The sequence below is a fragment of the Leucopleurus acutus genome (assembly GCF_964270905.1).
Source record: "Leucopleurus acutus genome assembly, chromosome: 5".
NCBI classification, from domain to species: Eukaryota; Metazoa; Chordata; class Mammalia; order Artiodactyla; family Delphinidae; genus Leucopleurus; species Leucopleurus acutus.
In genome coordinates, this window is record NC_139147.1 from 47,764,964 (window position 1) to 47,792,565 (window position 27,602).

At 40.8% G+C, this 27,602-nt stretch overlaps 1 protein-coding gene across 1 annotated transcript in view; it reads left to right on the plus strand.

Annotated features, from left to right (window-relative positions):
* CMSS1 (cms1 ribosomal small subunit homolog) overlaps nucleotides 1–27,602 on the plus strand; it is a 390,251-nt gene that overhangs the window by 303,276 nt on the left and 59,373 nt on the right. The gene's annotated exons all lie outside the window — the stretch shown is intronic.

Consider the following 27,602-nt stretch of genomic DNA (forward strand, 5'->3'; position numbering starts at 1 on the left):
GGATTGTAAATCAGATTTCAGTTAAGAACTTATTGGATTCAGCTGTGTATGGGATATGGCGTAGAGTGGTTCGGGAAGCCGTTTTTACTTTGCCCGTTGCAGAGCTCATCTTTATATATTAAAAGAGAGTTTTCAAATTTCTGCCAATGATCATTTTTCATTGGTAACCCAGAGGAGTTTTGAGTTGTCATTTTGTGGGCTTTATCGGGAAGCTTAAATCCAGGATTGAATTAATCAGAGAATGCAAGATTGGGTTTCTGTATTTTCTAGTTTTGAAATCTACATAATGTTGGTAATAGACTGAACATTTATCATGTTAGTGTTCACAATGGGGCAATGAAATATAACATTACATAATTCTTTTAAGAAGATCCCGAGAGTTTAATGTACAGTTTGAAGGCAGGAGACCGTCGGGAGCACAGAGATGCATATTCCTCTCAGAACTATTCATATGTACACAAGATGAATAAGCTATCATCTTTCCAAATTTTCTCTGAAGTTTTCAAAAGAAACAAATACACAGGGTAAGGAAGGCAAGGAAGAACAGGGCTATTCTTATTGCTGAGATAGTAGGAAAAGCCCCAGCTGGCCTCTAGGTGATATAGAGTTATTTATTGTGGTCTAACCATGTAACCTTGAGTAAGTCATTAGTTCTTCTGAGCCTCATTTCCATATTTGTACAGGGGAATTGTATAATGTTTCTGCCTTCCTAAAACTATAAGCAAATAAGATAATGGATAGAGAAGCATATCATAAGCTCTAAAAAACTGTACAAATATACCATGTTATTCATTCCATAAATATTTATTAAACACCTACTGTGTACCAGACACTATCCTATAAGGATAAGGATAAAATAATCAAATAAGATGTGATCTCTATTGGTGAGGAACTAACAGTTCACCAAGGAGAGACAGACCTGGGAACCACTTAAGTACAGTAAAGCATCATAGGTGTGCAGAGGTAGAACGTTCCAGGTATAGCTGTGGAACTGGATTGCTGAGGTGGAATGTGCAAACTGCTTTTGGAGTTGAGAAACTCTGAAGACACACTGTTGTAAAGATCATCTATGTTCAAGTTGAGGCTACCCACAATGGGGAGGGAATTAAGAGGAAAAAAGTTTGACCTAGTTGCCAAAGTCCTTATTAAATAGGTGGAATGATGACGAAAAGTCAGTAGGTGGCAGAACTGGGGATTGGACAAGTGTGGCATGGGCAGATGACATAAGCCTCCAGGGAGGGGGATGGCTGGTGATATGAAAATGGCAAGGAATGGCCTGGAAGCAGCACTGTGAAGCCAGGCTTAGGGCTTGGGCTATGGGAGTATGAACAGACTTCTCTTGAGGGGCTGAAAGGGTGTAAGTCCTGGGGGAAGAGCTGGACAACAGGTGGAACAGGAGAAGGGAAGAAGAGTATGTGAGAGTGGTTTCCTGGTGGCGCAGTGGTAGAGAGTCTACCTGCCGATTCAGGGGACGTGGGTTCGTGCCCCGGTCCGGGAAGATCCCACATGCCGCGGATCAGCTGGGCCTGTGAGCCATGGCCGCTGAGCCTGCGCGTCCGGAGCCTGTGCTCCGCAGCGGGAGAGGCCACAACAGTGAGAGGCCCACGTACTAAAAGGGAAAAAAAAAACAAAAAAAGAGTATGTGAAAAGGCTAAGCATGTGGGGCTTCCAATAATAGAAATAGCTGTCATTTATTGAGCACCTAGGATGTTCCAGGTACTGTACTTGGTTGTTTTATACATTTAGTCCTCATAGGATGCTACAAACTAATTACTGTCATCTGGATTTTACAAGTAAGGGCATAAGGTACAAAGAGGCCACGTGCATCATTTAGGGTCACACAGCAAGTCCACATTAGAATCTCTGAACCCACATCTGCCTGACTGCAAAGCTGTGCTTTTGTACTACTCCACGTGTCTTCAGAAAGATTCAGAGAGCACCATGGGAGGGATTTGGAGGGAAATCAGAGAAGAAGGGAAGAATCCGAGGGAGGAATCCGAGTCATACGGGAATGAAAATACAGCAGATGAGCGGAGTATTGGCCAGAGTCATACGGGAATGAAAATACAGCAGATGAGCAGAGTATTGGCCAGAGATGCTTGCATTTTTGCTGGGGGCTGAAAATGCCAGGGCTCTGAGGACTGCAGTCACTGAGACCTCTGGCAGAGTTGAGGCCTAGTGAGGTTAGTGATTGCCTTGCTGCAGGTCCCAGGGGAGCCCTGTTGTGAAGGTGTTCTGATGTCTTTGAAGAGAATTCTCCCAGGCTATTAGCGAAGAGGGTCAGCCTTTCCTGACTCTTCTGCTCCTGGTGGGGTAGTCTGAAGAGGCTTAGCTTCCTGAGTGTCAGTTGTCAGTCTTTTAGCCCAGATAATGGAGAGCAGAGAAGAAACTGTGGAATGACCTCTCACTTGCATGAAGGGTGGGAGCCAATCAGATATTGGGGTGCCTTGGCCACTTTGTACTTGGGGACCTCTGGAGCTGTGTGGTGCAAGCTGGAATTTTCATTAGACTATGGTGAAAAGCAAACACATGTATCAGCCTCGCGCAGGTGGCAGTTACCAGTTACTGTCCAAGACAGCTTTTTAACAGATTCTGGGGAAGAAAATATTTTTTCCTTCCTCACCATCCTGGCACAGCTAAATGTCCTACTTTCCTTTACTAGGGGACAGTTAATGCTACATCTGAAACAGCAATTCCCCATGCCCCTTGAAGAAAGGTAGTAAGTACATTGACTGTGGGCACAGGCCAGGACCAGAGACTTTTCTGGAAGCAAGCTTTGGTACTTGAGGGCAGTAGCAGTCCAGCTCTGCAGCCAGGTAAGAGTGGCCTCAGGTGAGGGAGATCAGGTTAGAAGAAGCAAAGAAAAGGCAGAGGATGAGTAAGTAACTGAAGAAAAGTTATGACTCTCACAACCTTGCTTTCAGTTAAGTGCTTCCGCTGGAATTCTTGATTGCAGTAAAAATAAATATGCCCTTCAAAGTAACACATGTGCCGTCTGATCCAGTTCATCACAGGAGGGTTTGGAACAGTGAGAGAATAAAGAAATGCCCGCAGAAAGGGGATAATAAGGAAAGAGAAGTGGAAGTAGCCTTAAAAGCCTGTGCTTTGCACAGAATGCTTGCAGAAGAGATTGGATCTTCCTGCTTCTTCGCAGGTGGAAGGTTTTCTTTTTCTCTTGAATCATGCCAGCACTTTATCTGTACCTCTGTTGTGACATTTTTCATATTCTACACTGTTTTATAGTTTTTCGGTTTTTTCTACTTCTACCCCCCACAGTGCTTTGCATTCAGTAGCTACTCAGTGTTCGACTGAAAGAACGAACCCCAGGACACAGTGATTCCGGACACAGTGATTCCTCTGAATTTGTTAGCTCTTTACTTGGCCACCAAAGATGACACTTCACAAAGCCAGCTTTCTCCTTTTTCTGGGATCAGGGGCTAAATTATATAGGAAGTGTTCTATAATGCTTTGAGTGTGTAGGAGAGATATTTTCTCTTTAGGGAATGTTGCTAAGCCCTCTCATCAAAAATAGCCTTTCCATCTACATCCAAGCTCTGTCAGGGCAGAGCTGATTGGCAAGGGTAGTTCAACGGAAAAAGCGATGTAATGCCTTCTGCTCACGGTGGTGCAGGTGCCAGTGGATGAGGAAAATGTGTGTGGTTGAGGTTCGGGATGCTAAGTGCTATAAAAATGGAGCCAACCAACTGACCAGGGTGCATAGATCTATATTTTGTGAAATACCTTCCCCGACCTTTGTAGATTCCTTTCTATATGCCTGTGCACTCTGTGATCCCAGGCTAGGAGTCTTCAAAAAGCAGCTGGTGATTAGAAATCTCACTGTATAAGCAGAGTAAGTGGCCCTTTAAGAGGGGCCCAGTTAGACCATGGAGATGGCAGAAGCTCAAAACGGCAAGAGCAGAGGGAACAGAGAGAGCCAGCCAGAAAGACACATGTGGAACCCTGAGTCCTGAGCAGAGCAGCTCCTTTCTGAAGGCTGCTGTCGCTCCTTTGGGAACTGCTACGCAGCTATTGACAGGGAAGAAAATCAGTGACAGGATAGCCATTTTAATGTTTGCAAAATCTACTCTAAGCATGAGTCCCTCTGTGTAACTAAAGATCTAGAGTCTTTAGGGGTTTTTTCCTCAAATCTTGAATCTGACCTTCCTTGGGAAGTTGGAAGTACTGATAGGGCAGGTAACAGCAATCATTCTTCTGAGTGTCCAGCAAAAAGGAGGCATAAGCAGTGAAGGACCAAAGTTGGGATGAGGAGATGCGTGTTGGCTGCCGGCATGGACTGTTCTTAGGAGTTCTAGAATGGTCACTTCCAGTGGCTATTACAAAATGTCTCCTGGAAAATTTAAACAGGAAAACATTTGGGTTTGGCCTGCCTGGCTTTGAAATAGCATGTTTGTCCAGATAACAAATTGTCGCACTAAAATGGATCTGTCTTCTCTACCCTAAAGAAAAGCATCTTTGTACCCTGTGTGTTCAAGGCATTATCAATGATCTTTACATAAAGATCAACCCCTGTTAATAAAAGCCATGAGCAGGACCCTGCCAAGATTCCCACAGTTTGTTTAATCAGCTGCATTAACGCAGAGGTTTTCAATTAGTAGAAATGTCCATTTGTACCCCTTATTTGCTTATAGGCCCAGGGGCCAAGTTACCAAATTGGGGCTCCCAGTCATCCTCTGCGAAGAGCTGGCTTCTCACTTCCCTGCCATGAAGATCACTGCTGTCTGTGTGTGTCTGGGTAGTAGAGGGCAGGCTCCGGTGAAGGTAGCCTCTCTGCCCATCCCACCGCCAGTCCTGCCAAGTTGCGGGGGGGCGCTGCATAGAAGCTGGCTCAGGCAGCTTCTGACCTTCTGGACTGGTTGGAGGCCCCTTCGCTGAATGGCCCACCCTGACCTTTGCCCAAAGCAAGAGACAGAAGACCAAGATGACATAGCTGTGGTCACACAAAGCCCGTTAACTACATCGGCTGTCTTTGTTTATTCAGGAACTCTGAACTTCTTTTTTTAACAAGAAATTTGAACCACATTTTGTTTGAGATATTCCAGAGAGATGTAGCAATGTAGTTTCCATTTTATAAACTTTTAAACAAAACTGTTAGCGGTTCACAACTTTGTTTAAAGAACAATTGCTTGGAGCAGAGGCCAGTCTTCTCAAGACCCAGAGGCCAGTGACTAAGGCAGAGAAGAATATAGCGCAGAGCTGGCTGACCAAGGCCTGCGTTGAGGGCCTCTTCCTACTTTTCAGGAATGGCAGTGAGTTTGGCCCTGTTGCTTTGGTGATTTACATCAATGCCCTCAGCTTGCTAACTCTCCTCAAGTGGAAGAGAAGTTCTGGAAAACTGAGAATGAAAACAATCATTTCTGTTATTTTTCCCTTACCTCAGAGACTGAGCCACCGTTTTTAGCATAGCTAGTTCACTGCCCAGCCTCTGGCATCCTTGGTTCTTCCCTTCCATGTTTTCTGCTTCTGTCAGCACTTCTCTCTGTCACAGCCAAAACCTCACCTGTGCTTTCACTCTAATATTTCTATTAAAATATCTGCCTTTACCTAACTTTTTCCTCATGAGATAATTTATGTTTATAGGAAACCTCATTTATGAGTTTTTTTTCTGCTATAATTGTCTATAGCGATTACTCTTTTAGCCTTTTCTTGGCATGTCCACAAGAACATTTAACAAGTATTGTTTAAGTCTCATAAACACTCCTCTAAAAGTACACAAATATTTATGCCTATATCAATTTTTCTAGACTTTTTACAAAGCTGATTTAGTAGATAATGTATTCTCCAACCAAAGATTAAAATTGAAATAGCCCATAATTGGAGCTGACCAATAGTGTAGATTTGGGTTCGGCAACATTCAGTTTCCAAGTACATAAAACACATATGAATTACAGGAATTTAGTTTAGTAACATCCTTTTTTACATGTGTTTTTGAAAACTCAGTTTACCCTCCAGGAAGGCATTTCTTTTGGATCAATTGCAGTTTCTATTTAACTTCACAGCTTACAAGTAAGACTGTGAGTAAAATATTAACAAATTCTGGGGCAAAGGGAATTCCAAGAAGACTCAGTAATCATTGAAAAGGGTAGTTAAAGAGCTGTATGATTAACCATTTTTAATGTCAAACAAAGCATTTCTCATGTATCCTTTAAGCAATACTGACAAGGTATTTCCTGGAGATTAATGATGGTCTGAGTTAATGGGCTGAGGGAAGGTCATTAATCCTTACACAGAGGTAGTTTGGAAAGTAGGAAAGAAAAACAACCGCTAGGTCAAGATGATACAATCCCAGGAGATGTTTCAGATTAGTTACCTTTGCAGAAGCCCATACTTAACTATTGTTCTCACCACTCACTTCTCCACAAACAAAACCCTTTTTAATCAGTGAGCTTCCTCTTCTTACTCTTTCTCACATAAAACTCATCTTGGAAGTCATTTGTTTTCACGTAGCTTCTTGCCATCAGACTCATTTATTGGTGTGAACAGAGTTGTGCTTGGGAGTCTAGAAACCAAGGCAGTCAGAATATACTTCCTATGGTTTCAATTAAATAACACATCTATGTGTGCTAGGCATAAGATATGCAGGAAATATGAAATTACTGTCAGTGATAGGCTGGGGTTAATGGAACAATCAGACCTAAACACCTCCTCAGTAAATCAGAAGAGATTGATTCATCATAAGGACACAGAAACAAGTCGGGACAGTCAGGATACCATTACAAGCAGAAGTGCATGCTTCCAGACTGCAGAATACCACCAGAGGTGTACACTTGTTGATGATGTCTGACTTTGTGGAATCTCATTCCTCCTCCAGGCCAGTCTAGGCTGCACCCATTCTACAAATCTGCTAATCTGGATCTGTTTCAACAATCCTCCCATCTGGACAGATTTATTAATCTCAGGATTAAGCAAGGTACAGTAGGACCTCTGGGGCAAGGACCCTGGTGGAGATAGTGAGAAACAGTGGCAGAGGATCTAGAGCTACCTGGTGGAGGATTGTTCCAAGAAGCCCTACTTTGGCTTTTTACCCAAAGAACAGTTGAGACCTAGAGAATGATCACTTAGTTAAAAAAAAAAAGGTCTGCCTTCATGCATGGGCATCATCTTCTGTAACTGTGTGTCCTTGTGAGAGTTTTAGATTCAGAAGCTTGTACCCTACCCTGTGCTAGGGCATGTTGCTCACCTTCCTGCTAGGAATGCAAACTCCCTTTGGAATCCTTTAGATGAGTTAAATGCCATCTGATTCACTCAAGTGGTGTTTGACTGGGGCTGTTCCACTAATCCCAGGCTGATACTCTGATCCCTATAGTATGTTTTCACATTTTTGGAAATTTTAAAATACCAGAGGTTATTTTGCTGTTTAAAAAAAACTGCTGAAAATTAATAAGATAGCAGAAATATGCTAAAGGAAACACCAAGGGAAATGTTTTCTGGTCACTAGGGCAATGGATTGAAATGCAAAAGCCCCACTAAAATGGTGACGGGCATTTTGCCACTAACGTGTATCTGATCTAACCCTGAAAGCATTAAGTTCTTACGGATTTTGTGACAGAGCCAAGAGAAGTAAATTTGTAGCTACCAGTTCACACTGAACTACTGTTTTAGTGCTGCAAGTACAGGTGAAAATCTTTATTTTCTTCCATACTGCTTAAAAAAAAATTCCTTGTTTATATACAGATTAGTTCCACTAGACCTAGCGGAACTTTCTGAGTTCTTTTCTCAACTGAAATTGCCTTTTACAAATGAACTATCCAGATGTGGATGGGAACATAATAATAGAATTACGTGCTGAAATAACTTAGATTATTTTGGTCATGATTGCAGTTTTATGATGCCATCTGGGGAAATTACTAAGTGCATGTGAATTTGAGGTAAACTAAAGTTTTTCTCCCTTCAGTAGGCATTATGGCCTCTTTTGGCACTTTTTTGTTATTGGAATTTGCTGGTTACTTTGCTTACTTTAATAGTGATGGATCCACAACTCTGTCATGGTTTGAACTGGAGCTTTCCTTCCACACAATTGGCAGGTATTAATGCATCAGGACAGTCTGTCTGAAACCTGACCTAACCACTTAACAGTAAAATAGTAAAACTTGCTATTTTGTGTGTACAAATGCTGTCTTTCCAAATTAGGAAAGAAGATATAAAACCCTGTGGAAGTGCCTTGTTTTAAAAGGAGGAATTTAATGCTCTACCATTAACATTCTCCCAAGGTACTGTTACATAAATAATTACTGGTACACAGGAAGAGTCATTTCCCATTCTGGAATATTTTGCACACATTAGGAATTTCATTGTTTCCTCAAAATCCTTTGTGCTGTGGGCCCATAAATTATCATATTTTGATGGAACTTCCATTACACGATCTAAATTTTATGGGAGGAGAGAGCAAAAGAATTGCAAAAAAAAAAGAATAATAGTGACTTGCTTATGGCTAGAGAATCTCAAGGAAGGGAAAAGGATATTCCTACTTAATTTAACATAGGTCAAAGAAATCTGTGGTTTACCTTTAATAATCAACTTTCTGGAGTTTTTTTTATGCCAAAACCACAAAATTTGGCATTTTAAACTCACACCTGTCTGGGGGCATATAGTGTCTAAAGCAGTGGTTCTTAGGGTCCCAAAGAAAACACATCATTCAAATGCCAGTTCCCTTGGTTTCTAGGTGACATTTCTAGCCCAAGACTTCTTAATTTGGTCCAAGGGATCCAAATTTTGTGTCTGTGTGTATCCTGGGTCTTGTAACATTTATCAGCTTCTCAGAAAGACCTGATATACCACACTTTCAAGACTGAATTTTGTTAGACCCAATCTATAACACCATGGTGGGAGTTTTCTGTATTATTAATAATGATAATAATATCTCCTGATTACTGAGCACTTATTATTTGCCACTAACTCTACTTAACCTTTTATATTTCTCATTTATTGTTCCTCAAAACGCAAGTACAATTATTATCTCCATTTTATGACTGAGGAAACTTAAACTTTGAGAGGTTAAGTAACTTTTTGAAGACCACACAGAATTAGAATTAAAACCCATGATGCCACCTGGAAAAATCCATGCTCCTAAGCATTATGCATTATGATAATGAGTACATCCATTTACTGGTTTAGTACTAACTGGGATTTTGTTTGATATTGATATATTCAGAGAGCCCTTACTCTGTTCTAGTGGTTCAGCGTGACTCCTTTGCTAGATGTTACTATATAATTCTGAGATCAAAATTGGGTTGCCTGGCATTTGCTTGTTACAAAAATAAGTAAACAAATGGACAAGTATATGCTCCTTCCAAATATGGCCTGAGTCATCTTCTTTTGTGATACCCTCCCATACTGAGTATGGGCTGTGGTGGGGCGGCAGTGGTGCTTGTTGGTTTTGACAGATATTGAACATGCAATAATGTCTCTGTTACTAAAATCAGCTTATATTCCCTTGTAATTGTATATTTATCAGGCAACTATGTATATTTGGAGGCAGCTACTTGAAGTTTTCTGCATGGGTTTTTGCCTGGTGGCTTTTTACATTAGACAGTGCAATTTTGATAGGCATTGTTACACAAGAGTAGAGAGTTGAATTTCTGTAGGTTGATCATTTTTAACTATCTCAGAAAAACAGGCATATTTCTCTGCCACTAACTAGTTCTAAGACCTTGGGAAAACTTCCTCAGGCTTCAATTCTTCATCTGTGAAATGAGAGGAGCAGACCATATCGGTTATTTTCTAAGGATTCTTTTTCCTTTGTTTATTTTAGTACCCTAAAATTTCTTTATTTATTTTCACTGAAAATCTATGATAATGAATACATCCATTTAGTGGTTTAGTTCTAACTGGGATTTTGTCTGATATTGGTATATTCGGTTCAGACAGCCCTTATTCTGTTCTTACTCTGTTCTAGTGGTTCGGCAGACTTGTATGCTTTGTGCACTATTTCCCCTTGAATTTGTGTGAGCACATATATGTTGCCCTTGTAAAATCTTAAACAAAAGATATAACTATGGAATACCTGAATAATCTTGGAGTCTTGGTTTTGGTTGTTTTCCTGGGAAGCTGGGCCAATTCATTGGGAAACTTGAACTTCCCAAGCTTCCAGATGACACTTTGTTATTGTGCCTTCAGGTCTCCTCTTGTGTTAGGAAGGGTGAAACTCCATAAACAGATGATCTTGTGACCAAACTTCTCCCCCCATCTCCCTAAACAAGGAGTCTGCCATGTATACAGCACACCAGACTGAGAATTGGGGCACTTGGTTTCTATACCCCAGTCCTCTACAGCAATAAGCCTCTATAATTGGATCATTTCAGGTATGTGTTCTCCATTTAGGGTGACCCACTACCCTGGTTTTCCCAGGACAGTCCTGATTTTAGCACTGAAAGTCCTGAAGCCTGGGAAATCCCTCAGTCCCAGGTATACCTGGACAATTGGTTACCATACCTCCTTTATTTTTCCAGAGCTGGATCCAAGCAGCAGATTCCAGCACTTCTGCTTTGTTGAATCTCCTGAAGAGTACAAATGTATCTTTTAAACTAAGAGATTGGGCAACTCTGGTTCAGATTCATAGATATGTGGTGGACCATTAGAGAGAGAATTTCAACAGACCAAGGAAGACCTGTATAAATTTTAGAGGAATTTACAGATACTTAGCTTAAAAGATTTTTAAAAGAAAGAATTTTTTGTTTTATGTTGCCTTCATTCTTGTTTCAACTTTATCTCTTCAGGGAGGGTGGTGAGGTATCTTAGAGGATACCTTTCTCTGATTGTCAAAGTTCAAGTGGTAAATCACCATTTGCTATCATCAGGCAATCCTAAATGTCCCTAATATACAAAGATGTCCTTGTCAGCAATATTCCAAGCATAATAAGTAGAATATAGGGTTAGATTAATGGGCACTAGCACAAATAGATATGTATTATCCTGAGTCTAGCCAAATGATTTTATTTATTCTTTCATACTTTTAGCCAAAATTTCCCAAATAAGAATTGTGATGGGAAATATTAGTGATTTTTTTAAAAATCCAAGTTCTAAATTCTTTTAATTTTATTTAAGAAACAAGTCTCCATCTCGATTCCATGATTTTTCTCCCCAATATGAAGTTATTTTTGCACTGGTTGGGGGGAAATACACTAATAAGTTTTTAAATTCTGAACTACTAACTGCATCTGCTTAGGATCTAAAACTGAAATGGAAAACACAAGGCTCAACCCCACATGCTCCCTGATCAAATGCAAAGGTTCTTAAAATAGCTACGTGTGAAGATGTTTGGAGCAGCTGAAAACTAAGGAGCTGGTGTCCCTAGTCACAACCTGGCAGTTTAATACCATGGCTCAGAGGCAGCTGCCTCTGTCTCCTTCTGTTTCAGGGCCTGGAGCAGCAGCTCCTCAAGCAGCCTCTGCTTTATCCACACTCCTATCCTCCCCTGAATTCTACTTTCCTAGTCAAAGGATCGGCCCTAAATCCATCAGGGAGATCTAAGACATTCTTTCCAAGCCTGAGAGAAAAGTAGCTAAAAGCCCACAAACAATTACCATAAACCTTAAATAGGCACAAAACAAATTCCAGGAAAAAATGTAAGGAAGAACTAAAGTGCATTCGATCGATCATAGCTAGTAGTAACAGATAGTACTAGCTATGAGTGGCGCCCTACACACTGTTACCTTCAGTATCTCAGTTGCCAGCAGATCAGTTTACTCTCTTAAAATCCACCAGGAAGACCTTCTTCACTCACTCAAGACTGGTCTGTTCAGCTCTGCCTATCTTGATATAGCTCTCAGTTAATTGATATATCTTAGTTGGTATAGCTCTCAGGTTACCATTTTCCCCCATATAAAATTTTTTCCTGTGATATTTTCTCTTACCCATGATAAACTGCTTCTCTCAAGGGCCCACTTATGCTTCCAGCCCAGCAGGATCTGGGCTGGGTGGACAATTGGTCTAATCTGATTTGACAGCTTTTTATGTTGCCAGGCTTTTGGTACTAACCAGCAGTTTAAAATTCCATTTGCATTCACATATAGGTGAGTATATTATTATACTATCCCGTTCCCTTCCTAAAAAGAAGAAAAAAGCAGTAGCTTATATCTCTTTTAGAAACTAAACTGATATTTTTGAGGGCCAGAGGAAAGAACTGTAGGGTGAGTATGTAGAAGGGAACAGAGGCAGGAAGAGGATAGGGTGTGGGGAGGCCTGAAACTCCTAGCGTCAGTTCCCAGTTGGCTGCTCCCACCTCCAAACAGTAGTCCGAACTGTGAGTACTTATGTTGAAAACTCAGAATTTTTCTAGTCCTTCATTTGAGAAATTACTTAATGAGACTGTGCATTAGAGAGAACATTAGCTGGGCTGATCCCTTAAAGGTCTAAAACTTAGTTTTTCCATCTTCTGAACAGGGAATAATACCTGCCTTTCCTATCACGCTGGGTCACCTTAGGATCAAGTGAGTGACGGATATTCGAATTCTGTAAACAATGTAGGACACCTCCTAGGTTTAAAATGACACTGTTGTTAAGATTGATGCCATTATACAAAGTTTCCTCAACCAAGATGAGAAACACAGTATTCTGCTCTTTTAGTTGTATCCTCCGGTCAGACAGATTAGACAGAAACATCTTGAACTTTCGTCAGATTTGAGACCCAGATAGCTATGAGGCTATAATACGAATTTTGCTCTAATGTCCTCCTTAGGGACTTCTTATCCGACCCAATTCTGAAGGAGCAAACTATCAGTATGTGAGCCTATTGCCTGACATCTGTATTTAGAACAGAAATGTCAACATCCCTCAAAGAAGACTCAATTATTTGCACTAAAATGTATATTCCAATCCGATTATTTGGTCCCTGGAATTGTCCCCCTATCTTGCAGACACTAAATAAACTATTTTAAGTAGGAAAAAAAAATTTCTGGTCTTTTAATTAGAAATGAAGTTGAAAATACCATGGTAAACAACATGAACATTATAAAGGTTCAAATCACTAATAATCAGCCCTTCCGTGAAGATTTCTACACTCAGAGCATGTAGAAACCACGTTAGCCCCACTCACTGCTGTATCCCCGGTAACCCAGCACGTAGTAGGCACTCTAAGCGTTTGTTGAATGAATAAATGAGCAAACTAATTAAGCCCTTTTACTATAGAAGTGTTCTACCTAATTATAATGAAACAAAAAAAAGTTATTCTGTGCTCAGTATGAATGGCTATTAAATGCTGGTGGCCACTAGTTCTGTCCTAAGGCAAATAAAAGCAATTAACATTTTTTCTTTAAATATTTTTTAATGTAACATACTGAAGAGGCGAGGCAGGTATTTCAGTAGTAATGAAAATTTTCCTTTACGTTAAGACAAGGAATAACATGGACTCTATTCTGAAGAATACAGGGCCCTTTACTTTTGTTTTTCCCTATTCCTGGACCTGCCAAACTCTTGGCACATTGCAACGTCTGTCTCATACAATAGGCAAATGGATCATCATTTTGAAGCCACAATAAAGTATCTCCATCTCCAATGACAATGCCACTACCTGAGATCAGTTCTTGGCTAACAAATTTTTTACTTCAATAACAAAAAAGTTTAAGCAAAAAAGACAACGACATATGAACTTTAACAGAAGCTAAACTCTTTTTTAAAAATTTTTTTGCACTTCTTTGCTTATAATCAATACTTTCCTCCATCGCAGAATTTTTACAGAGTATTTTTGCATTGATTATCATAAGAACCCAAACTCTACATTGCTTTGGGAAATTACCTGAAAAACTCTTCCAAGAGTAGACCTGTCTTAATTGCCCTACATATTTGTCTTAAAGAAGTAGAAATAGCCCATGAATATTATTGCTGCTATTTTTCAATAGCAAAGAGCTCTTGAAGTGTCTATGCTGATTTTTATTTTTGGCTGTGTTGGGTCTTCGTTTCTGTGCAAGGGCTTTCTCTAGTTGTGGCAAGTGGGGGCCACTCTTCATCGCGGTGCACGGGCCTCTCACTTTCGCGGCCTCTCGTTGCGGAGCACAGGCTCTAGACGCGCAGGCTCAGTAGTTGTGGCTCACGGGCTCAGTTGCTCCGCGGCATGTGGGATCTTCCCAGACCAGGGCTCGAACCCGTGTCCCCTGCATTGGCAGGCAGATTCTCAACCACTGTGCCACCATGGAAGCCCTATGCTGATTTTTAATTAAGTATAATGTGAGTTTCATAATAGCATCAACTGATAACTGTAGAGATATATTTACCTGGAATATTTGGTTTTGAGGGATAGAAGATTGATATATTGGAACGTGTCATCATAGGAAAAGCATTTTTAGCTGCAGCTAGAAGAACATTGCCATAGTTTGGAAGAGTTCTCTCCACGCTACCCCCTGCTCTCCCTTATTACAAACCTAATACACACATGAAACATGGTGAATGTAGCTAAGCAGTATATGTATTGCTTTTCTTGCAGTTCTTCCTGAGACTTGCATAGATATTGAAGATATGTGATCATCAGTTGATACGTGATTGAATATGTCACAAGAAATTTAGCTGAACACATATCTCTCTTGAATGGGGATCTACTCAAAGCTATGCATTCACCCTAAACATTGACTAATACTCCCACTGAGCAAGTACAGCAAGCAGAACTTTCTCTGGTATCATTTGGCAGCAATCTGGCATTACTTCCCATTGACACTGAGATTTGTTGTGCCATAGATATCCAATCATGTTCTTTGGGGTTATAGGTGTCTTCCAAGACCTTCCAAAACCCTACCTCAAAAATGTACTTCTGTTTTCTGGCCCTCATTCATCAAATCTTAGCATCAAAGAAACATGAACAAAAGTAAAGAAAAAAGAATACTTCTAGTTGCCATTTTAAGATGCTGGTTTCTTCTGTCTTTCCATGAAAAGAGAATTCCTCCTCTCCCGTCTAGCCTATCCAGTATACTTCTCCATTGTTATCACATTTTTGATGATTTTGAAAGTATGTATTAATCATTTACATCAGTTTACAAAATCAAGCTATTAACAAGGAAAGTCATTTGCCCAAACCATTTTTTAAAAATTTTTGACCAGTTATCTTACTCTAAAGAGGATAACAATTTAAGATTTTATTTTGGTCTTCTTTCGTACCTACCAGTTTATCAAAACATACCTACTGTCAGGATAGTTCCTCTATTTTGCAAGCAGCTGTTACTCATATTAGCCTAAAAGTCATCATCCTTCATAAGCCCTTAATCACACCTGAGATTTACTCTATTCCTTTGCATAATGCCCAGAAGCTCTTGCTTCTGGAGAGCAGTGTTGGCAGTTCCTGTTTGTTGGATAACACAGAAACATCCCCAAAGCTGCTTCTCAGTAGCAATAGGGACACTTACCTTACCGTGCAGGTGCCTTTGCTTGATCACACCCAGTGGTCCTCTCTTCTCATCCCCACCAAAATCCAACAGTGGCATCCAGGGACCAACAACGTTTTCTTCTTTTTTTTTTTGGACACCCTCTCAGTTTTTGTTTTGCAGGCTTCAAAGCCACGGAGAGCTTGCCACCAGGGGCCACTGAGAGTTCCGCAGAGGAGAGGTAGTGGGGAGCCCAACACTGACTGGGCCCAAACACTAAATATAACCCTCCTCCCTCTCCGGGCAGTGTCCTTCATACTCTGAAGACAGGCGACCTTGCAGGATCCCTCACCCCACAGCTTGCCAGTCTCCACGGAAGAAAGGGTCTAACCGTACTGAGCTGCAGGATGAGGCGACCCAAAAGCCAGAAGCCATCTGCCCAGAGCAGACAAGTAGAGGCAGGTATAGGCTCCATGAGTGTGTCTGTGTGTATGTGTTTGTGTGTATGTTGGCATGCCTGTGCCCAGCAGCTGCTCTCCAGATTAGGAGACAGCACTCTTTGGCAGGCAACTCTGAAACTACCCTCTTGGATAATATCAAATTCATGTGCGCGTCTTGGCCGAGAGAAGAAACCTCCCAGGCACAACCTGGTTCACCTTCTCTACCTTGTCACTGCCCCAGATACACGGTGAACCACAAACAAACAGTAGTGCCAGCATCTTAAGAACAGATGCCGCAGTGGACATTAGACTGCACCTCATTTTGTACCCTGCAGCCAAGAACAGATGCAAGCCTCCTTCAAGGTTTAAGTAACAAGGGCATGCCCTCTTCTTTGACAGTCATAACCCAAGGCACTGCAGAAATTCGCTATTATTAACGCTGTGTTGAACTTTAACTTGAATGCCTGCCTGTTCCACTTAGTGTCACATGAGACATGGGTGCAAAGTGCTGAGGAAACTTCAGAGCAACATTCAAATGTATGATAGTATTTATTATGATTATTGAACATTTTTGTTTTATATTATTCAGGTGTTAAGAAAAATCTCATACTTCACATTACTAAAATTTGAAGAATCTAATTTTCTCTAAGTGGTATCAGTTATTCTGATTGGAGGGGGAGGGGCAGGAGGAAGGAGCGTGGTCATTTCTTCAGCAAGTTATGTACTGCCTCACCAGTTAGGTATCAGGCCCTCTACCAGGCAAACCCATCACCAGCCAGGTGCTCAATCTGTGCATTATTTTATTTAATCCTCACAGCATCCCTTTCAGTTAGTCCTGTATTGGTGATCAAATAAGAAAACCAAAGCTCAGAATAATTAAATAACTTCCCTAGAGTCTCATGGATGTTAAGTATCAGACTTGGAATTCAAACTTGGATCTGAGTTACACCGAAACCTATGCTCTTTATTTTTAGCTATTATCATTAAATAATTTCAAACGTACAGAAAATATACATGAATAATAAAGAACTCCTTTATACTCTTCACCCAAGTTCTCCAATTTTTAGCATTTTACCACATTTGCTTTCTCCCTCCCTCCTTCCTTTCCCCTCCACCTTTTTTCCTCCAGTCTCCCTCTTCCCAACCACCCCCTTTTGTTTATATACGTGTGTGTATGTATTTTTCTGAATCGACTTATATGCTTCAGTGTTGTTATCCTAAAAGCAAGTACACTTTTCTATATAACTATAGTATTACTATCAAATTCAGTAAATTAATATTGATACAGTATTACTTTCTAATCCGTAGTTCCCATTCAACTTTTCACCAAGTGTCTCAGTAATATCATTTGTTGAGGAAAAATTTGTTTTTTCTTTTGGTCCAGGATTATTTGTAGAGCATTGAGTTGTCATGGCTCTCCTTCAATCTTGAACAGTTCTTCAGTCTTTCCTTGTCTTTTGTGACTTGACATTTTTGAAGGGTACATTTTGTAAAATGTTCCTCACCTTAGGTTGGTGTGACATTTCCTTATTATGAGACTGAGTTTGTGCATTTGGGGGCAGGAATATCACAGAAGCAATGTTGTATTATTCTTAGTTAATCATATGAGGAGACACATAAATGGAGTTGGTCCATACCAGCCCCACTTTGTTGAGGTGGTATATGCCAGATTTTTCCACTGTAAAGTTATAGTTTTTCCCTTTGCAATTAATAAATATTTTTCTGGGAAGATAATTTGAGACTATGTAAATAAATATATTGTTCCTAAGTAAACTTTCTACTGTTGGGCAGAGCTTTCCCTTCTCCCCTATTTATTTTTGTATTTATTTATATCAGTATGCAGTTATAGATTCCTATTTTATTCAGAGGCTTATACTCCATTAATATCATTATTTATTTTGATGCCCAAATGATCCCAGATTTGGCGAGTGGAAGCTCCTCCAGCTGGCTCTTATGTCCTTTTGAGAAGTCCTCATCATTTTCTGAGTACTTTCTTACTTTCTGGCACAAGAAAATGTTCCATGTACATCTTGTACTTTCTCTACCCAGCCCTGGAATTATCTGCATCTTCAAAGTGACCTGGGTCCATTGTGGAAAATAGTATATGGAAACCAAGATCTGGGCATTGGGTGTGCTCACTGGACAAGGGTGTGCTCATTGCCTCTAGACCCTCTCAGCCAAAAGAGCTAGGAAATAGACACACACTCACAGCCATGTCTGTTGCTCTATCTCTATCAAATACCAGAGAGATCAAATTGGTAGCTCCAGTTCTGATCTAACACCATGGAGCGTTCTAACTTTACCCTTTCCATGTTTGTAACTCCCTCCCCCAACAGTGAGGATAATTTGGTTTCTGTTATCCTCAAAGTATTTACTGCTTTGCTCATTGCCTCTGTGTGTAACCAGTCTTCCCACCTTGCCGGCTGCTTCCACCACCTTTACAGTCTTTTAAGCCTCATCAGCCCTACTCCCTCAAGGAGAGGGAAGAGAAATAATGTTTTTTTAATGAAAAGGAAGATAAAAAGAAGAAGATAAGAATCTCATACTTTTTCTGTACCTCAAGCCATCTGTATCTTCATGGCAAATCATTATGCTACTTCTGCAAAGATGTCATGGAAACCAGTTAAAGTTTATAATGACTGAAGGAAGAGTTCATATATTTATTCACTTAATTAATTGAGTGCCCACTATGTGTCAGGCACATTAAAAGACAGACATGGTACTTGCCTTTGTGAATATATTATCTAGTGGATTATTTTTATTAAACTTACTACTTATTAGTAACATTTTGTGGCAGCACTATGTTAAGCACTTTGTGTTACTCTTTTTTTTTGGCTGTGCTTGGTCTTCGTTGTGGCACATGGGTTATTCTTTGTTGCGGTGTGCGGCTTCTCTAGTTGCAGGCACATGGGCTTCTCTAGTTGTGGCAGGCGGGCTCCAGAGAGTGCGGGCTCAGTAGTTGTGGCTCACGGGCTTAGTTGCCCCAACACATGTGGGATCTTAGGTCCCTGACCAGGGATCGAACCCGCGTCCCCTGTATTGAAAGGCAGATTCTAAACCACTGGACCACCAGGGAAGCCCCATGTTACCTAATGTTAATCCACACAACAACCCTATGGGAGAAATTGTATTTTTTTCTCCACCTTACAGGTAAAGGAACTGACATTTGGAAATACTAAGCAACCTTTCTAACATAATTGAACTAATTAGTGAGAGATCTGAAATTTGAATTTAGATTGGTCTGACTCCAGAGCCCCAGTTCTAAACACTTGGGCTGTATGAGAACCAATAAAGTAGAATTATCCACTATGATATATTCCAGGAGGAGTCATGATTTTCCGAATCTTGACTGCAAACCCTCCTATATTAACTGCTAGCTAAATGTGGCTAGTTAGTACAAGAAATTTGGCTAATCCAAGTTGAGATGTGCTATAATTGTGAAATAAACATTGAATTTCAGGGACTTACTACAAAAAAAATAAGGTATCTCATTAATTATTTTTATATTAACTACATATTGAAATATTAATACTTTGGATATATTGAGTTAAATAAAATACATTAAAATTATTTTTACCTTCACAGTAGCCAAAAAGTGGAAACAACTCAAATGTCCAACAACAGATGAGTAGATAAGCAAAATGTAGTATATACCTACAATGGAATATTATTCAACCTTTAAAAAGGAATGGAAATCTGATATATGCTGCAACATGGATGAACCTTGAAGACAAATGCTAAGTGAAATAAGCCAGTCACAAAAGAATAAATAATGTCTGATTCCACTTGTATAAGGTACCTAGAATAGTGAGATTCATAGAGACAGAAAGTAGAATAAGGTTACCAAGGGCTGGGGGAAGGGAGAATAGGAAATTATTGTTTCATGAGTATAGAATTTATGTTTGGGGTGACACAAAAATCCTGGAGATGGATAGTGATGATGGTTGCACAACAGTGTGAATGTATGTACTTAATTCTACTGAATTATACACTCAAAAATGGCTAAGATGATAAGTTTCATGTTATTTATATTTTACCACAATTTTTAAAATTTATTTTTACCATTTTTCTTTTTAATGAGACTACTAGAAAATTTAACATTACATAGGTGCCTCGTAATATATCTCTGTTAGACAGCATTGCTATAGTATTGTATTTATGAATACAGAAAAGTTAATTCCTTATCAAACTTCCCCTTTTCACATGGCATATTGAAGAGATTCTGACATACCACAGTGGGCCTAAATCAGACTTTTCACTTTTTGTTCAGTCAGCTTTGAAAGGGTTAAAGAACAGCTTTTCGCTTAAAATTATACTAATAATATAGACTTTTGAAATATAAGCAACTGTATGAGATAATATCCATTTGTTGTTTTAATAATTCTTAATTTTCCATTTGCACAGTATCCACTGGGCCTCTTTTCCAGAACTAACGTAACTGTCTCTGCTTGTGTATATCCTAAAATATAATTATCATAAATTTCATCATGATTAAAATTTCTTTGGATCCATGGAATTAATATTAGTCTGTCAATTAAATTTCAAAAACTGAGCCCCAAGGACAGGCATTCTCTCCCCTTCCTATAGCCTTCCTGTCACAGTGTCTACTGCAAATGGATATCTTCAGGGGAGGAAAGAGGAAAGCTGAGCTGAATCGTAGTTCTGTAGTAGAACAGACAGCTGATGGAATTATGAGTACGTGTACATAAGCAGAACAGATTCTCTAAAGGGTCATTTTCCACCTACTTACAGGTGACCAAGCAACCAAGTAAAGAAGGAAAATAGCAGGGAAAAAATATTCCTAATCTTCTAGTGGTTATTTTTTCACTGACCCTGAGCTTCAATTTCCTCCTCTGTGAAGGTTTTGCACTGAAAGATATCTTGGTTCTGTTTAAGCACTAATATTCTGTGAGTCTGTCAATTGATGACTTGAAAATTATCCAGGAAAACCTAACTCTAAGCCTTTTGCTCAACTCTTACTAATAGTTATCACTGCAGATGTCTGTAAGGTGTTGGGAGATATATCAGTATCAGTTCTTAAAAATATAGTGAGGTTGAAACTCATTTAAAAATGTCGTTTTTTGTTTGTTTATTTCTGTGAATTGTGAAAAGAAATACAGGGGTCTCAGTAGCAGAGCTGGATCACAGGTTATCACAGACAGTGTTCCTGGACATGCCTCACTTTTTCCTGACTCAGATTCCAGACCCATCCTTCCACTGTCCTCTCCCCACCCCACGTGGATTATGTTCCTCCCTGGTACTCCCAAGGCACCCAGAGCTTAACTGCACCTTACCCTCAATCCCACTTTAATTGCAACTGCCAACATACTTGTCTCTCCCCCAGTAGACTGGGAGTTCCTAGAGCAGAGTGCACCTTCCAACACTGTAGCCCCAGCCCCAAGCACACAGTCAGAGCACAATAAATATGTATTGTATGGAGGAAGCATCACCAACCACTTTGACCAAGTGGACAGAGGAAAGAAGCAACTCTAGAGTAAAGCAACTTTAAAACAACATCTCAATGAGCTGGAAGGTCAAGAAAGAAGAAAGCACACATATTAAACCTCTCAGTCACTCTTAAATTCCAGGCTTTTAAACTTTTTCCTAAAAGACATTTACCAGCAGCAAAATTGACAGATTTAAATTTCACATATTATCCTCTCCTTCATCTTCCCTAAGGGTGGGATTAGTGACTTATACATAAAAATAAGAAGTCTGGATAATATGTATAACTGATTCACTTTGCTGTACACCTGAAATTAACACAACATTGTAAACCACTATACTCCTATAAAAATTTTTTTTAAAAAAGAGGTCTGGATAAGCCGCAAAATAGAAAAGTATCTCCCAGTGAAACAGGTCTGTTTAGGAAAACCTGGTATAATGAGAGGTGACTCTCTCTTCTTTTGAAACCCACCTGTGGGCAATGTTTTGGAATTATACATATTTTAGGGTTTCACATTTTTCTAAAGTGAAAATGATGCTAACAGGTTAACTTTTTATTTATTTATTTTTAAAGATTTTATTTATTTATTTATTTTTGGCTGCATCGGGTCTTAGTTGCAGCATGCGGGATCTTTGGTTGTGGCGCACGTACTGTTTGTTTCAGCACACAGCCTTCTCTCTAGTTGTGGCATACGGGTTTTCTCTTCTCTAGTTGTGGCTGGCAGGCTCTAGGGCACATGGGCTCTGTAGTTGTGGCATGCGTGGGCTCTGTAGTTTGCGGCACGCAGGCTCTAGTTGAGGCACACAAGCTCAGTAGTTGTGGCGCGCAGGCTTAGCTGCCGTGTGGCATGTGGGATCTTAGTTCCCTGAGCAGGAATTGAACCCACGTCCCCTGCATTGGAAGGCAGATTCTTTACCACTGGACCACCAGGGAAGTCGCCAGGTTAACTTTTTTAAAAAGATGAGGAAAACATATTTTTGACTTCGGAATCTTGTTGTTACAAATAATTTGTACTTTTCGGTTTCCAGGTGCTATTTCTTCATATACTTCAAGAATGCCAAAATACCAGGTGACAGCTGTTTTAGCTCTAAGACATTCCTCAAGTGTCCTATTTTGATGTCATTATGTAATGCTTTTCTCTTGGCATAGCTATATCATCACTCTGTAGCCATGTTGGTATATATCACTGCATAGCTCTCTTCACTTTTGCATCTCCATTACTTTTCCAAATGGGTACTAGTTCTCCCAAAACTAGAGAAAAAAGGAGAGAAGGAATAATTCCAGCAGCATCTCAAATTGGACCAATGTTTTCTTCTTGGCTAGAAAGTTCCTTTGTGAACAGGAAAATACATGAGTTAGAAGTATTTCTCCCCTATCAGCCCTTCTTCTCTTTAAAATGTTGTTTCATTCTAATCTTGTTTTCCTTTCTAATGACATGTCTTATAAAGACATGTTATATCAGCAGAAAGCTTGTTTAATTTTTCAGCTCAAATCTTGCCTTAGTAACTTTTGTCTTTAATAGCCTAAAGGACAGGTATACAAGTATAAGCACACAATTTTCAGTTCACTTCAACAGATACTTACTGAGTGCCCACAATATACCACGCAAAACTCAGAATCTAGTAGGAGAGGCACACATCAAAATTCTAATTGTAATGCTTTATGCATTATAACATAGGGCTAAACATAGTGCTGTCTGAGTCTATGTGAACTGCAGGGCAGAGAGGTTGCATGGGGTAGAGGTGGATGTGGAAATATTTGAACTGGATGCCTTGGGGGAGGAGGAGTAGGTTTCTGCCAGGGGAAGGGTAAAGGAGAGCATTCTCAGCAGAGGGCACCATGTGAGCACAGGCACGCTGGCACGAGAGCACATGATGGGCTCAGCAGTGGCAAGCTGCCCCCATGCCCGAAGGACAGGAGTAAGGTGTCCAGCTTTGTCTTAGGTAATGTGGAATTTTTATTTGGGTCCAAGATGTTAAGAGCCTTGATGCTTTGATGCCAGATGTTATAACTGTATTCCATAGACAGTGGGGAGCCACCAGAGGCATTTTAGCAGAAAAATTATAGTCAGGGAGGTATAGTCGGAAACCTTCAGGATTTGGAACCAGAAGGCCTCTTTGTGGGACTCTGGTATGTTTCTCCTGAGAAGAAACTCAGTGCTCATCTAACTTTAGCCTCATGTTTTATTCATGAAAATTGTGTAACTCAGGTTTAAATTTCACACCACTGGGTGCCCTCTACTTGACATAAAGCCTTAAGGAAGCCACTATATCCCAGATTCCCCAAAGTCATCCCTGGGTTTAAGCAAGGCTATCCCTGTGACCTGAGGGGGCTACTAGTGTCACCTCTATGCACTTTACTGATGAAGGATGCTAGGACCCCTGTGGGGTGGGGATGGGGAATGGGTGAGTCTGCCCCAGCATGGGGACCAGCAGCATACATTACAACCTTACAAATGCAAGGGGGTATTTCAGCCCTGCAGGGAGAATCTGGGTAGGGGACTACAGCGTGATTCCAAGTGAGCTGCCTGAGTTGGGGCCAGAACCCAAGCAGCAGTTAGGGAATGTGGAGCAGGAGACATGGAAAGACAAGAATTATACAAGGAAGCTGAACCCCATCCAAATAAACTAGGTGCTGAGCCGCTGTAGTCCTAGCAGAAGAAGTAAATACACTGAGGAAACCAAGGAGAACGATTGATCCTAAGGGCTGAGCAAGTCAGGACGTGATCAGAGAAAGGCTCCTCTGCATCCAGTAAACCAGTGGCCAGGGCTCACTCTGGGCCCTCCAGAGAGCATCCCTAGGCAGGAAGAGGACTCTAGGCCTCCCTTTCTGGTGTGGCCAGACCAGTCATGGTTCTTACGGGCCAAAGAACCAGACAGAACACAGTCTGAAGACTCCAGATCTTAATTTTTAGCCACTGGGCAGGGGTGAGGAGGAAGGCCTGGTACCCAGGGTACTTCTGAGTTTCCATGCAACTCCATTGTTTGGCATCCTAAGCCAGAGCCAGATGGCAGGGTGACAAGGATGTTCCACTCAGACCAGCTTCACAACAGCTTTCCAGGAATGCATCGTATAATCTCCATTCTTAGTGTTCTGGTGCTTGACTTTAAGGTTCTTTTGTAATTTTTCTTAAGAAACACTGTGCTACATACATAATAGCAGCTCTGCTTTCAACCACAAATATCTTTAAATGAGAAAGGGCTAATCCTCCCTTATTTAAAATGTATTATATGCCAAACCCGGTGTTATAAAGCATCCATTTTGAAACTTTCTAATTGTAGCCATAAGTTAGGTCTCCATTCTTTTAGCCTCTTAAGTTCAGTCAGGGTGGTCCTGGTTAAAATGAATACATGAAAAACCTCAAAGAGAAATCCAAGATTTACAGTAGTATAATAGTATTTATGGTAGCAAAAACATAAAATAAAAAGCTGACCCACTTCTATTGTTTTTTTTAATTTACTATTTGCAATTATATTCACTTTATTCATCCATCCAACAATTATTTATTGCCTTTCTGCTGTGTCCAGAGACTATCGTAAACACTGAAGATATGACAAAAAAAACAGATGTTGTTGGTTCCTGTCATCTTGGAATTTTAAACCTATGGGAGGGATCAAATAAATTAAAACTTAACAAATAAATCAGTTAATTATAACTTGTGATATAGCTATGGTAGGAAGTAAGAGAAAATCATGGCAGAGAATGGAGAGGTAGGGGAGGGCCCACTTTGGATGTCAGAGGAGACCTCTGAAGAGGTGACATTTAAGCTGGACCTGAGTATTGTGAAGGAGCTAGACCAGGAGGAGTGGTCCAGGTATGAGAACAATAAACATAAATGCTCTGAGGCAAGAAGCCGGGTGGCATGTTCTAGGAACCGCAGGAGGTCAGTGTGCCTGGGGTATAGTGGGCCAAGGAGGAGAACAGGGGAGGCTGAAGGGGTAAGTGGAGGCCCAGTCATGGCACGGCCTTTGGTTTGTGGTAGGGAGTACAGGTGTAATTCTAAGTATAAAAGCAAACTGATATGGAGTTTTAACTTGGAAGTTTATATAGTTTATTTACATGTTTAAAAGATCTTTCTGGCATTCACGTAGAGAATGGAAGGAGTCAAAGTGGTTAGTGGGGGACCAAGCAAGTTACTGCTGGGTCATGCTCTGGGGTTTTCCTGAGGGTGGTGACCTGAGAATAGTCTGTCATAGCTTTTCTCCACGCTGCTTTTCCTCCAAATTCCCAAGCCATTTCTCTCTTTGCCTACTGGTTAATAGAAGAAAAGGTGCCAGAAGCACTGCCTTTTAGGTGAGCCAAACAGTCAGGTGAGCTATTCAGGTAGGGTCCTGGCCCTAATACTTTTTACAGGAATCCTACATGTCATTTTCACTTTGCAAGTTGGTTAAATTCATGCCAACTTTCCACGTTCTTCAGCTTTGTTCCTGGTATGCAGAAAGTATTCAGTAAATGTTTGTTAAATTGATCTGACTTGGATTCCCAGTGGTGTGAGTAGAGAGGGAGAATTAGAAAGGCCGATGGGGTCCTCTGCTTCCTCTCTGGAGATTGTATGCATCAGTGGGTTACTGTGGCTCGTAAAGAGTATTTTCAGTCTACGGTGGATATAATTCAGGGCAAATAAAATGACTCTCCTCTAAAATAAAAGATGCTGTGTACATGCAAAAAGGTTTTTAAGAGCATCTGGTTAGAGTTTAATATGGCTGAAAAACATTGCTATTTTTTTCATGTTTCAGTTACCCGAATATGGCTAAAAAGTGTGCTTTGGATATTTTCCAGAATAAAAACTCTTGAGGTGAGAGAAATTTCAGCCCCAACAATAACTTGAAAATTGGGAGTTGGAATAGTAACTGTTTTTTCAACTGTCTTTACTCTGTCACCGACACTATGATGATTTGATTACATGAGACAAGTCTGGTTTCTGGCCATTAAACTGCACACTTCAGCTATAGGCATCAGTCTTTCCCTTCTTTTCTTTCACCATGTGTCGATTTTGGGGCAGAAATAAGAATGATGGGAGAAAGCAAGAGGTTGGGGAGGTCACACCTTCCCATCGGCCCCCAGGTCACACAGCTGGTGACCCTGACCCTCTCAGCAGCCTCGTGATTCAGGGCCAGCAGCAAACCAGTCATGGGGTAGATGCCTCCCCATCCTCACAATCCTCAGCACCCAGCTTTGTTATTCAGGTGCCATTAACTTGTTTGAACATCAAGGACATCCCATAAGGGGAAAAATGTCCCCAAATGGCAAAGGACCACCTGGGAGCTGTGTGGGAAGGGAGGGGGCAGCACTCCTCAGTGAGGTCATAGGCATAAAGCTTTTGGTGCGGTGCCTGGCACAGACCAGTCACTCACCGTAGGGTGATAGCATCTGCTGACGCGGTTATTTCTATTACTGGTGAGTCTCACATGGGAGGTCCCAGCTTACAGATCCAGTGTCTGCTGTTCCGCAGCCCCACCAACCCCTCGGGCACTGCTTGACACCTCATTTAAGTGAGGGCTGTTGTCCTCATTTATTCCCTGGATTTTAGTGATTCCTGTTCATGGTACTCTCATTCATCCAACATTTCCATATGGCAAGTGGCATTCCTTCCTTCTTATTGCCACTCTGAATGTCTTTATTGGGGGGATATACATCTTCAGAAGTCCAAAGATGCATACCTACACCATTCCAGCCACTCCATTCCTGCCTGGCTTCCTCCTCTTTCCCATACACAAGGTGGTTTTGTTACCATCTCACCTCCAGGTTCTCATGACAGAACAGACTCAGCTTCTTCAGGCATCTTATGCATTTTACTAAAGAGCTCCGTGATCTCAAATGCCTCATTTTGCTGGAAAGGGAGGAGCACGACACATCTGATCTCTCACTTAGAAAGGTAGGGAAATTGTCTCAGTTGGGGACGTGGGATACATGGCTGTTTGTAAAAGAAAGGGGTGGCTATTTCTCTGGCTGGCTGCTCCCTTTCTTCTGCCCCAAGCCCACACTTGGAAGTCATGGCTGGGTATCTCGCTCAATGAAATAAATATTGGGTCACGTAATTAGCAGGCAGAATTATGTATGGGCTGTAACCTGATTCTAATTGTTGACCTCAGAGAATTAATTTCATATGACATAGCACCTTAGCTGTATACTGGCTTAGAAGTTTCCACTCATTTTTGCCTTTCAGCCAGATTGCGTGTTCTGTTTCTGGGCTTGTCATGTCGATGAGTCAGGTAGCCCCAGATTCTTCCTGTGGATGAAAGGGGCATTACTGACTTGGATGTATTTTCTGCATATATAAATTATAAAAAGGAAAAACTCTGTGCTCATTCCTTGGCATAAAAGTAAGGGAAACTGGAGGGTTGAGTGAAGAAAGTATAAAATAGCCAACATAAATAAACCCTGGCCCTGGGGCCTGCAGGCAGCAAGATGTAC